At 46.7% G+C, this 6,087-nt stretch overlaps 1 long non-coding RNA gene across 1 annotated transcript; it reads left to right on the top strand.

Moving 5' to 3' along the window:
- The first annotated feature begins 2,043 nt into the window (after positions 1-2,043).
- On the top strand, positions 2,044-3,501 carry LOC142143072 (uncharacterized). The gene is made up of 2 exons (XR_012689493.1): positions 2,044-2,657; positions 2,827-3,501. It is a non-coding gene; the product is annotated as an uncharacterized LOC142143072 (long non-coding RNA).
- The last annotated feature ends 2,586 nt before the right edge of the window (positions 3,502-6,087 follow it).

Below are 6,087 nucleotides of genomic sequence, written 5' to 3'. Positions count from 1 at the left end.
AAGAATGGGGGACACCCCAAAAGCAAATTGAAGCGCTAAATTTATTGTTTTTGCAGTGCTGCTAAATAGTACTTTTTTCACGGCCAGATAAATTTCTGCAAAAGAATGGGGGACACCCCAAAAGCACTTGGAGTGCCAGAAACTGAACAAAAACCCTTCTCTCTTCTCCTCTTACTGCTGTAACAACTGGTATTAAGCTTTCAATGGTATTGAATACAATCAATCACTGTCCCTGCGCTGATATAGCCAGTGTGACCTAACCCTGCTTTCTCCCTCTGTCAAATGGCGATGGATAGCTGTGGAGGTATTTGTGCTTTTCAAATCTCGCGAGATCCGAGCTCAGAAAAACTAATACGTCACAATGACGCTTTGCCTCGATTTCGAAAGCCTGCTCGGCTCGGTACTCGCATACCCTAAATTCGGTAGGATTCAGATCTCGGGGAACCGATCCCGCCCATCTCTAGTTCTAAGATGTTTACCTCTTCAGTAACATAGTTGCTATGGGCCGGAGAAGTTTTTCAAAGGCACAGAGGAGCCTCCCAGGTGTCCGAGTGGAACGATGGGCTGATAACCAACGCCAGGCAGCAAGACGTACAGGATCGACGGGACGCATGGCTTACAGCGTCTCTTCCGTGAGTATGATGCAGCTTCTACATGTTCCTACACTACACATTTTATGTCATATTTAAATGCTATTACCCGCTCTTCATACATAGGGGAGTTTATAATACACTCAAATTTTGACTGTATAATAGCACACCTAAATTAGGTGCCCATTGGCACATAGGTAGGGCGGAGTAAGGTATAGCTAACAACCCTAAGGGAGATACCAGGATGGCAGATTATGAGTCCTATCATGATATTGGGCAGCACGGTGGCGTAGTAGTTAGCACTTCTGCCTTACAGCACTGGGGTCATGAGTTCAATTCCCGACCATGGCTTTATCTGTGTGGAGTTTGTATGTTCTCCCCGTGTTTGTGTGGGTTTCCTCCAGGTGCTCCGGTTTCCTTCCACACTCCAAAAACATACTAGTAGGTGAATTGGCTGCTAACAAAATTGACCCTAGTCTGTGTGTGTGTGTGTGTGTGTGTGTGTGTGTGTGTCTGTGTGTGTGTGTGTGTGTGTGTGTGTGTTAGGGAATTTAGACTGTAAGCCCCAATGGGGCAGGGACTGATGTGAGTTCTCTGTACAGCGCTGCAGAATCAGTGGCGCTATATAAATAAATGATGATGATGATTGCCCAGTTTTAAGGTGTAACAACAACCGAACCTATGGCAGGCTGGCACAGACTTTTTTACCCCCATAACTGAGAAGCAAGTTTTATCTAGGAGAAGAGTTTATAATGTCCACATGACTATTATTTGTATTTAGCCCAAGGGGAATTTTTGGCACTCCCTTCCTTGGTATGAATGGGATATTGCCCTTGATACGGCTGAAGATGACCTTATACATTTGTCCTATCATCAGCACGGAAAAAAAAATAAAATAAAAAACTTTGTTGTCCATGATGATCTTGTTGACAATTAATGCCTTTTTCTTGCAGTATAGGCCATAGCTCGCATACATCAGTGTAACTACATTTAGACAATGTTATACGTAAATTTAAACGTCATCATATTTAACAGATTTAAAATTTTAAGCTTGAGGACAGCGAGAGGCTCACATACAGTCAGGTGTGTGGATGAGATAATATATTAGTAGTAGTTGTTGTATCCTTCAGGCTGTAGCACAGCGAGAGGCTCACATACAGTCAGGTGTGACTGCCGGTTTCGTGGGATGGTGTGATACAAGTTTAGTTGTCCCGCACTTTCGGCTTTTTGTTTTCCCTGACTCAGCATATAATGTGAGTCGGCGCCGGTTAGACCCTAAGGTTTCTCCTTTATGTGTCCAGGTGGATTGTGCACTATTTTGGGATCCTAAGTTACTTAATTTGTTTACTCTGCTTTGGGTTACAAAGCGGACATAGTTCGTGGAATATAGCGTTGATACCTCTTTACCTGGTTATTACTTTAGATCCAGACATTAGGTCCAATGAGCCATCTGTGTTGCTTTTGCAGTGCCTCTATTGTTGTATCTATACCCTGGGGCTTACGCAATTTTAAGTTGGAGTTGGTATACGCACGTTTAGAAGATGACGGGTTCATATGACCTACCTGACACCCATTTTGTCGCCGCTGTCTTGCAATGTCAGTATACTGGATCATTGTAGTTGCTATACAGAGTCACTGAGATATATCATTAACTCCATGTTTAGGGGAGAATTCTATATAGCCCCTTTTTCGGACTCCGCTGTACCTGCCCCCCTCCCCCCTGTGGCCCACTCGAACTTCTTTTTTCGTCCAGTTACGAACTTGTGTAGCACAATCTAGAGACTCCTGGTTTACAATATTTAGCAATTTTGAGTGTTCATGTCAGCGCTAGTCAGTACATATTCTGGATATTATATCAGCCATGAGTATCCATCGCCATTTGTAGTTTGAGGGCATAGGTGCAGTACCATCAAGACAAAGACAAAGTGTCACATTGTGATCATGCCCACGTTCAGCCCCTTCCTCACCACACTTTGCACTTGTTAATAATTTATATAGGACATAGTGTAATACCACTAGCATGAAGTGCTTGCATTAGTTTTAATACCATCTATCAGGCTCTTTCATGTTATATAGACATTATACCCCACTTTTTACTCACAAGCCCTTTAATACTTAGGACATATTATACCAATATTCTAGGCGCTGGAATTGAGATCATTGGAGGCTTATCCTGTATTTACCGTCATGGTGGTTGCACCCCATGGATAGTTATTATGTTGAAATAAACTTGAAGGAAATTTTACAGTCTGGAATCACCTGCAGCTCCCGTCGTCCTGTTGACACTAGATCAGAGACGCTTGAAGCATGACTATCGTTCTGAGGGCATTAGTATCCATCACTGCACATGTCAACCCAACCATATGTCCAGTTACCTTGGCATGGAGTATATAGCCTGTAGCTTTAGGGGTGCGCCATTTTGAATATTCTTCCCTGACTAGGCTACAGCTGGGAGCAACTGTTTCACCAGCCATCGATATTATAGCATTAACTCAAAGAAACTCGGCAGCCTTTCAAATAGGATTGGGGCAGCTACCGCTGCGGCTTGAAAAAGAGGGCTGTCAAAATGTGTTCTGGGGCTATACCCCTCCTTGCCTCAAATTTTATGTGGCGTAATTCATGTAGTATTTGGCCATTATCAGCTTGGTCCCATATCACTGTCACACCTTAATTTATTTTGGATCGGCCACAGATTACGACGGGTTTTCCGTTATGGTAGCTAGATGCCTCCTGGTCATATGTCAGGACTGCTTTAACAGCGAGATGTTGGGGTCACAATACTGACTTGACACATGATGGTTGCGCTTATACAGTTGGTTTGTCCACTTCTCAGTTCCAGATGGATCAGCTGGGCAGAGGTCATCGGATCAGATGAACCCTGGTGCGGGGACATGATCAGTTTCTACAAGTATCCCCGGTGCAGGGATGTCATCAGTATGTTCAACTATCCCCAGTGCGGGGATGTCATCAGTATGTTCAACTATCCCCAGTGCGGGGATGTCATCAGTATGTTCAACTATCCCCGGTGCGGGGATGTCATCAGTATGTTCAACTATCCCCAGTGCGGGGATGTCATCAGTATGTTCAACTATCCCCAGTGCGGGGATGTCATCAGTATGTTCAACTATCCCCAGTGCGGGGATGTCATCAGTATGTTCAAGTATCCCCGGTGCGGGGATGTCATCAGTATGTTCAACTATCCCCAGTGCGGGGATGTCATCAGTATGTTCAACTATCCCCAGTGCGGGGATGTCATCAGTATGTTCAACTATCCCCAGTGCGGGGATGTCATCAGTATGTTCAAGTATCCCCGGTGCGGGGATGTCATCAGTATGTTCAAGTATCCCCGGTGCGGGGATGTCATCAGTATGTTCAAGTATCCCCGGTGCGGGGATGTCATCAGTATGTTCAACTATCCCCAGTGCGGGGATGTCATCAGTATGTTCAACTATCCCCAGTGCGGGGATGTCATCAGTATGTTCAAGTATCCCCGGTGCGGGGATGTCATCAGTATGTTCAAGTATTCCCGGTGCGGGGATGTCATCAGTATGTTCAACTATCCCCAGTGCGGGGATGTCATCAGTATGTTCAAGTATCCCCGGTGCGGGGATGTCATCAGTATGTTCAAGTATTCCCGGTGCGGGGATGTCATCAGTATGTTCAACTATCCCCAGTGCGGGGATGTCATCAGTATGTTCAACTATCCCCAGTGCGGGGATGTCATCAGTATGTTCAACTATCCCCGGTGCGGGGATGTCATCAGTATGTTCAAGTATTCCCGGTGCGGGGATGTCATCAGTATGTTCAACTATCCCCAGTGCGGGGATGTCATCAGTATGTTCAAGTATCCCCGGTGCGGGGATGTCATCAGTATGTTCAAGTATCCCCGGTGCGGGGATGTCATCAGTATGTTCAAGTATCCCCGGTGCGGGGATGTCATCAGTATGTTCAAGTATCCCCGGTGCGGGGATGTCATCAGTATGTTCAACTATCCCCGGTGCGGGGATGTCATCAGTATGTTCAAGTATCCCCGGTGCGGGGATGTCATCAGTATGTTCAAGTATCCCCGGTGCGGGGATGTCATCAGTATGTTCAACTATCCCCAGTGCGGGGATGTCATCAGTATGTTCAACTATCCCCGGTGCGGGGATGTCATCAGTATGTTCAACTATCCCCAGTGCGGGGATGTCATCAGTATGTTCAAGTATCCCCAGTGCGGGGATGTCATCAGTATGTTCAAGTATTCCCGGTGCGGGGATGTCATCAGTATGTTCAACTATCCCCGGTGCGGGGATGTCATCAGTATGTTCAAGTATTCCCGGTACGGGGATGTCATCAGTATGTTCAACTATCCCCAGTGCGGGGATGTCATCAGTATGTTCAAGTATCCCCAGTGCGGGGATGTCATCAGTATGTTCAAGTATTCCCGGTGCGGGGATGTCATCAGTATGTTCAAGTATCCCCGGTGCGGGGATGTCATCAGTATGTTCAACTATCCCCAGTGCGGGGATGTCATCAGTATGTTCAACTATCCCCAGTGCGGGGATGTCATCAGTATGTTCAAGTATCCCCGGTGCGGGGATGTCATCAGTATGTTCAAGTATCCCCAGTGCGGGGATGTCATCAGTATGTTCAAGTATCCCCAGTGCGGGGATGTCATCAGTATGTTCAAGTATTCCCAGTGCGGGGATGTCATCAGTATGTTCAACTATCCCCAGTGCGGGGATGTCATCAGTATGTTCAAGTATCCCCGGTGCGGGGATGTCATCAGTATGTTCAACTATCCCCAGTGCGGGGATGTCATCAGTATGTTCAAGTATTCCCAGTGCGGGGATGTCATCAGTATGTTCAACTATCCCCAGTGCGGGGATGTCATCAGTATGTTCAAGTATCCCCGGTGCGGGGATGTCATCAGTATGTTCAACTATCCCCAGTGCGGGGATGTCATCAGTATGTTCAAGTATTCCCAGTGCGGGGATGTCATCAGTATGTTCAAGTATCCCCGGTGCGGGGATGTCATCAGTATGTTCAACTATCCCCAGTGCGGGGATGTCATCAGTATGTTCAACTATCCCCAGTGCGGGGATGTCATCAGTATGTTCAACTATCCCCAGTGCGGGGATGTCATCAGTATGTTCAACTATCCCCAGTGCGGGGATGTCATCAGTATGTTCAAGTATCCCCGGTGCGGGGATGTCATCAGTATGTTCAAGTATCCCCGGTGCGGGGATGTCATCAGTATGTTCAACTATCCCCAGTGCGGGGATGTCATCAGTATGTTCAACTATCCCCAGTGCGGGGATGTCATCAGTATGTTCAAGTATCCCCGGTGCGGGGATGTCATCAGTATGTTCAACTATCCCCGGTGCGGGGATGTCATCAGTATGTTCAAGTATCCCCGGTGCGGGGATGTCATCAGTATGTTCAACTATCCCCAGTGCGGGGATGTCATCAGTATGTTCAACTATCCCCAGTGCGGGGATGTCATCAGTATGTT

This window comes from Mixophyes fleayi, chromosome 3 (genome assembly GCF_038048845.1).
Source record: "Mixophyes fleayi isolate aMixFle1 chromosome 3, aMixFle1.hap1, whole genome shotgun sequence".
Classification (NCBI taxonomy): Eukaryota; Metazoa; Chordata; class Amphibia; order Anura; family Limnodynastidae; genus Mixophyes; species Mixophyes fleayi.
Note: the sequence above shows the minus strand (reverse complement) of the source record. Positions and strands in the feature narration are given on the sequence as shown.